Source organism: Sinocyclocheilus grahami, unplaced genomic scaffold, assembly GCF_001515645.1.
Source record: "Sinocyclocheilus grahami isolate Dianchi unplaced genomic scaffold, SAMN03320097.WGS_v1.1 scaffold23.1, whole genome shotgun sequence".
Taxonomy (NCBI): Eukaryota; Metazoa; Chordata; class Actinopteri; order Cypriniformes; family Cyprinidae; genus Sinocyclocheilus; species Sinocyclocheilus grahami.
In genome coordinates, this window is record NW_015505202.1 from 19473 (window position 1) to 27060 (window position 7588).

The following is a 7588-nucleotide window of genomic DNA, read 5'->3' on the forward strand; positions in this document are numbered from 1 at the left end:
GACTCTTTTGATTTAACTGCTCAAATGGGTTTGCAGGTCTGAAACGGTACATGAGTTTGATTCATTCAGACAGTTCACTCATGCACTGAATCACTTGCAGTGGTTTCTCACACTGTAATAGAATTGCAATAATTTATAAGACCGAAAACAAAAAAAGAGCGCTGATCGAGGTGGATATCAAAACAATTTGGATTTGTCGAAAACAAAACAAGCAAAGGTCTTCTAATGTTTGTCAACGACGAAGCAGGTCTTTTTTGCGTGTGCAGCTTGTGAATGACTCAGTACTGCAGGTAAAGATGATTTATATCTATTTACATCCAAAGCAGTATTAAAAATGAATGAGCACACTTTTTTGTTGGGGGGGTCTATGCCCTAGTACTGATAAAAGTCTAGAAGCACCCTGCTTCATACTTAGTCCCAAAAATCAAAGAAACCGACAGACATCTTTCTCTATCAGTGCTACAGCAGCTCTGCATGACCAGAGTCTCAGCTACCGCACTGCAGCAACAGGTAAATGAGCCAATCAAATGATTTCCAAACAGACTCTCATCTAGAAGCTAGAAATGGTGTAAATAATCATCAATGCCAATCCCATCTGTTTCTACAACAGTTGCCTCTGTCACAGCTAATGTTTTTGCACCTATTTGGTTTGATGAAACCCCTCTTAACCCGCTTTGGCTGGATTTTTGAGCACTCAGACATACTGTAGCTTGAAGCTGGGTTTTTTTCCATCACATGAACAAATAATTTGTCATGGATATGGACTACCATCAAGGGACAGGGCTTTTGCAGTTTTATAGTTCCACTGAAGAGTAACATAAAGCTTGAGGTCTTCCCTAACTTTCAAGATCAATGATTAATGCACTGAGTGGCACAAAGCCAAACGTTGCAAAAAAGGGGGAAATTTATGTAAATAATATGCATTAAAATAGAGCAACAGCCAAACTCAGAGCAAGCGGCTGTCACTCTGTGTGATTCACAAATCTATAAGTCCCCTTTGTTACTAAATTACGTCCGCAATCTGTTAGTGCTGCGGGGCTAGAGGCCGCCTGCACAGATCTGTGACTCGAGAGACAGCTGTCCACAGCGGTGGATCAACATTTCAGCACATGCAAGCAGCCAATGGGGTTTATTTTCAATCTTACACAGCAAGATGTGAATTTATGTGAACATTGATGAAACATATGTTTAGCTCGGTTATAAAGCGACTCGGTTCGTTTGCACTGGATGAGAGGCACATTTTCTCAGATGTCTTGGGATATGCATTATTTATGGATCGGTTCACACAGAGAAGCCTCATATGGTTGGCTGCCATGTCCCAGTAGTGCTCCCACAATCCTCTTCTCATCATCTTAAGGAGGAGATAAACCTCCTTGGTGTAATGCAGAGGACCTGGGAGATGATACTGGCTCACTCCTCACAGCACAACCAAGATTATATGCTCCACGATTGTGTCATGGCAGCAGTGAGACTATGATATAGTTGTACATCTGTGTAATTAGACTGTGACAATATTTACAAGCACTGTTAATTCTGTGTTTTTCATGTGATATACGAAAGCATTTGTTTGCCTATTCACATCTCATATATTTTAGATTCTGTCCTCTTTTTTGTCAGGCTTTTTGTTTATTTACTTAATTTCAGCTAGCTTTTCCAATTTTGCTGCAAACAAAGCAAACGAGTTTGACTGATGAGAGTAATCTGATTTGAGAATGATGTCTGCGTATCCCGCTGAAAGCCATTGGCTACTGAAGGTCTGTCTCCATGACAATGCTCAGTCAAAAGAATATTGGGAGCTCATTGGGGCGCTGATGAGAATAGACGAGCATGTTTTCATCAGTCGGAACAAAAAGGCCACTCTGGCTAACAGCCAAATGAGTGTTCATCAGCCTCTGTGCTGATACACTGCCAGGTGGTTCCACCAGTCTGAGTCCGCTGTTACCATCTGAAACTATTTGAGTGTACAATATGACTGTCTAAATTGTAGAACAAAGATATGTTCAAAAGATTGGACCATGGCCATAAAAGACAGAATGTGCCAAAAGGTACTCACAAACAGAAGTGGTATTTGTTGAAGAGGTGGGATAACCATCCCGACATTGTCCGACAGTATTCTGCTACTTCAACAGACAAGAAAAAATCTGCACAAAATGATACATAATATAATTATTTATACAACAGTTATTTCTGGTCCTCGAATCTGACTGGCTGAGAGGTCTTTCCACCCATGAGATATTCCCCACCCGTTTCACCGTTTGTATCACTCCGCTTACTGCATCTCTCACAGCGAGTGTCATGGCGGACGCCCAAACCCACTATAACTTTAGAAATGGTAGGATACTGTTGTTGTGTCACAGAATGTAGTTTTAAGGATGTATTTGTTTAGACTTAAAATATGCGATTTGGTTTGTAAATACGTTTCATTAATCTATTATTTGTTCCAGATCAAATAGTTTTGGTTGAGCGCAAAGTCTCATTATATTTTTATAGAACGTTAATGCTGTATGTCAGAGCGCTGTCTGTACTTTTGACTGAATTGCTTAGCAACATTTATAATGGCTGTTGTGGTTTATTACATATTATTGTTCAATAAATCATATTTTACATATACTATAGTATTATTATTTAATAATAATATTTGGTATTGAGAAAGTCTTGTTAGTGACGGTAATTTTAGTTACATAGTTCCGCTGTTAGATGGCGACAAGAGACTGTTTTTATGAGTGAGTGAATCAGTAGCAAAGACTTTTATTTTGAAACTTTTTTTCCAACAAATGCATTGAGCAGCGTTCCTTAACAGTTGGAAGGATAGTACGACAAAGATATCGCTTTCCTCAGCGAACATTCAAACTAATGTTTTATTGTGACTATATTGAGCTGAAGAATGAATGCTGTATCAGATGCAGGTAATCACACTCACTCAGGCCATTTTTCTTATAATACTCTACTCTACATAATACAGTGAGCTTTTAATACAGTAATACAACAAGCTTTCCATTAAGTAACTCAACGTTCCTTCGTTACTAGTTTTAAAATGACGTCTTTGAATTAGTAACTGAGGCTTGAGCTCAGATGTTAAACTGTTCACTTGAGATTTGAATCCTTGGCGGAAAGAAATAGTTCCGCACACAAAAGGGTTTTTTAATATACTCCTTGGTTGTTTCTTACCACTGATCTATATGTTCTCTATTATAGATCAGTGTTTCTTACACGTTTGTGCCGTCGAACTGTTGTATAAACGAGCATTTAACGTGCCTACGGCCGGATCATAGCCATACTGATATAGAGCAATATCACAGATTAACTCATAAATTGTAAAGTCCAAGATACAGAAGTAAAAAAAAAACTTTACTGAATTACAGAAAAAAATCTATATCAAATTATACAAAAAAAATTAATACTTTGAAAATGACAGATTCAAAACTAAATTTTGATTTTATGTGAAGACTAATAAAGACTTGTCAGTCTTTATTACTTCATATTAGATTGTTTACATATCACAAGTTAACACCCCCCTCCCCCATATGTATTATTTTAATACATATTAAAATACATTTATATTTATTCAACTTATATGGACACAATAATTTAATCAAAAGTGGCTTTTACATTTATGAATAGAAAGTTTTAAAGCACTGCATTTTGTAGCAAAGAAGCCTTAAAAAAGATACCAAAATGTAAGCCAAGGACAGCATAGGACAAAACACTCCTTCAGTAAGAAAAAGTGCTGGACTAACATATCTCTTACTTTACTGTTCAACCTAAAACACTCAAAATAAGTTCCATATAACATATTTCTTAAATTATATTTTTCTGTTGAATATAATTCATAATAATCCAATAACACTGTCACTGTCACTTCTCTCCAATAATCTGGTGCAACATTCCATCTTCAATCACATACTTATTACTTACTCAAACTTATTTCGTATCATTCTGTGTTTTGTTGCAGTAACCCTGGATGAAGATAATAAAGAAAGCTCCAGAAAATATGTAATAAAGACTTCGGCTGGCTGTAAGAAGCAGCTGGTTTTCTATGGGGAGGTTTTGTTATGACAGTCACTATTCCTTGCCTGCTGATTTCAGGTTTCTGTTCTGAAGCTCGGATCTCTAAGCACAAGCTGGAGAAAGCCAAGAGACTGCTGATCTTTGCAGGTTTGTGGAGAATGAAAGCTGAACACGAACGCCATTCTTATCAGCCACTTTCACTTGAATACCTGTCAAAATGAATATGTCTTCTGTTTGACCCTACATAAAGACAGGGAAGAAATATGCTTCTCTTGTATTCTTAGAACTTCCTCTTAAAGGCATTAGGTATTGTGCTCCCCTCGCAGGTAATGCAGTAGATCTACTCAGGTAGACACCCATTACGTTACAGCTTTATTTCTGAGGATCAGGGGTCATGCCTTGTATAAAATGATGTGGGCTTTTCCTCCATAGCTGCTTGGCGTGACCCCACGAAACTCTGTTTAGAAATGTGCATCTAAACCTGATCTCTGAACAAATCCTTTACCTGCCGTTTTTTTGGGTTTCGACTACATATTTTTCATTTAAATGCTTATTTCACTTGCTCTTACTACATTACTTTTGGCTCCAATGAAGAGGCTTGTTGAGGACTCTCGAAAAGGCATTTCTTTTATTCTGACTATGTGATTTTGTGCTCAGTGAAATATAACAACAAAGGACATTTAAATCACTCGTCTTTTTACTCAGCAGCACAGGTCTTGGAAAAGCTCCACAAATGCACATAACATGCATTTAATTTAAGTGAAGTGACATGACGTGTGGCCAAGTATGGTGACCCATACTCGGAATTAGTGCTCTGCATTTACCCATCCAAAGTGGACACACACAAACAGCAGTGAACACACACCTGGAGCAGTGGGCAGCCATTTATGCTGCGGCGCCCGGGGAGCAGTTGGGGTTCGGTGCCTTGCTCAAGGGCACCTCAGTCGTGGTATTGAAGGTGGGAGAGAGTGCTGTACATTCACTCCCCCCACCTACAATCCCTGCCGATACGAGACTCGAACCCACAACCTTTGGGTTATGAGTCCGACTCTCTAACCATTAGGCCACGACTCCCCCATTTGTATTGTAATCTACAGTTTTACAGGTAGTCGAGAGTCTTTTGTTCTTTCTCCAATTTTGTGCTTTATTCTCAATGTCTTTCTGCCTAATTGCATTATTTAAACTGACAGTTTTTAAATATTTTTTGATTTTCTTGGCAAATGACAAGTTATGTTGTCATGATAACATATTGGTCATCTGTGGGAAGATTTTTAGTCAGTTTTGAAGTAGAAATGGCATGTTAGAATGATTCTCCACACTGTTTGTTCCTTAAATGTTTTTGGCAAATTATGTAACAATTTTCAGTGAAAACTGCATACATAGTATATAGTGGACATGTTAGTTTTTTTATACTATACAGTGGTATATCAGTAGGTGTTGCACTCAGTTTTTGAAAACAACTAATAATATTAATAAATAATTTCCTAAGGATAATGTGACACTGAAGACTGGAGTAATGGCTGCTGAAAATTCAGCTTTGCCATTAAAAATAAAAAAATATGTATAATTAAGTATAAGTATAATTACTGACCCCAAACTTTTGAATGGGTGTGTAAATATGTATACAGTGCCCTCCACTAATATTGGCACCCTTGATAAATATGAGCAAAGGTGGCTGTGAAAATAAATCTGCATTGTTTATCCTTTTGATCTTTCATTCAAAAAATCTCATTATGAAATAAATATTTTTATCTAGTTAATGAACATGGTGCAACAATGGTGTTGTTTATTGAAAACAACTAATAATATTAATAAATAATTTCCTAAGGATAATGTGACACTGAAGACTGGAGTAATGGCTGCTGAAAATTCAGCTTTGCCATTAAAAATAAAAAAATATGTATAATTAAGTATAAGTATAATTACTGACCCCAAACTTTTGAATGGGTGTGTAAATATGTATACAGTGCCCTCCACTAATATTGGCACCCTTGATAAATATGAGCAAAGGTGGCTGTGAAAATAAATCTGCATTGTTTATCCTTTTGATCTTTCATTCAAAAAATCTCATTATGAAATAAATATTTTTATCTAGTTAACATTGGCCACAATTATTGGCATCCAATTATACAACGTCCTTTTCCCAAGTTAACAGCTCTGAGTTGTCTTCTATAACACCTAATGAGTTTAGAAAACACCTGAGAGGAGATCAGAGACCATTCCATCATCCAGAATCTCTCCAGATCCTTCAGATTCCCAGCTCCATGTTAGTGCTTTTTCTCTTCAGTTCACCCCACTCATTTTCTATAGGTTCAGGTCAGGTCAGGGTCAGTTTTTTTCTGTTGGTATTTGATAGAATCCATGATACAATGTATCTGAACAAGATGTCCAAGACATCCAACAGAAAAATAGGCCCACAACAATAAAGATCCAGCAGTAATTTAACCGTGGGCATGGGGTACTTTTTATCTCTGTTTGCAACAAACCCATCTGGTGGGTTTGCTGCCAAAAAGCTCATTTTTTAGTTTCATCTGACCATAGAAGCCAGTCCTGTTTGAAGTTCCAGTCGTGTCTGACAACTGAATATGCTGGAGTTTGTTTTTGGATGAGCGAGGAGGACTTTTCTTGAAACCCTCCTGAACAACATGTGTTGATAGGTGCTGTTTGATTTTATTTTATTTTTATTTTTTTGTAGGCTTTCTGACCCCAAGTCTCAAATAATCTCTGCAATTCTCCAGCTGTGATCCTTGGAGAGTCTTTGGCCACTCAAACTCTCCTCCTCACTGTGCATTAGGAAGATATGGACACACGTCCTCTTCCAGGCAGATTTGTAACATCTTTAATTGATTGTAATGTCTTAATTATTACCCTGATTGTGGAAATGGTGACTTTCAATGCTTTAATTATTTTCTAACAGCCACTTTCTATTTTGTGAAGCTCAACAATCTTGTTCTGCACATCAGAACTATATTCTTTGATTTTACTCCTTGTGATGGATGATTAAGGGAATTTGGCATTTGTGTTCCTCATATTTATAATCCTGTGGAACAGGAAGTCATGGCTGGACAATTTCATGTTCCTAGTCATCAGGGGCGCCGCTAGTAGTAGCAGTAGTAGTAATGTAATAGAAATTATAAATGTATCTACCAAAGAGTTACAAATAAAACAAAATTCCGGCTTATTTCTGCATTTCTGACAAAATGATCCCCCCCCATTCAGTGCATGGTTTCGTCCTGTCCTACATAGCCTAGAGTCACTGAGTGAGATCAGATGGTAAACTGTCAAATTAGAGATGTCTTCGAGTTTGAAGGGGGGCAAACTGAGCCGGACGATTTGGTCAGTCGCACTTTTAAACACATTTTAGTTTTGCTATTGAAAATTCACAAATTCACACTCTGATTACATAGAGCAGCAGCAGGAAGCGCTTGAGGTTGTCATGGCACTGCACGCGAATTACGGCTGTGCTTCTATTTTGCCACACTAAACTTAGCAATAAACACGTTGAAAATAATACACAATATTATAAACATGTCGGTCAAAACGATCTCAAAGGAGTTTCCAAACTTTTGGCAGGTACTTT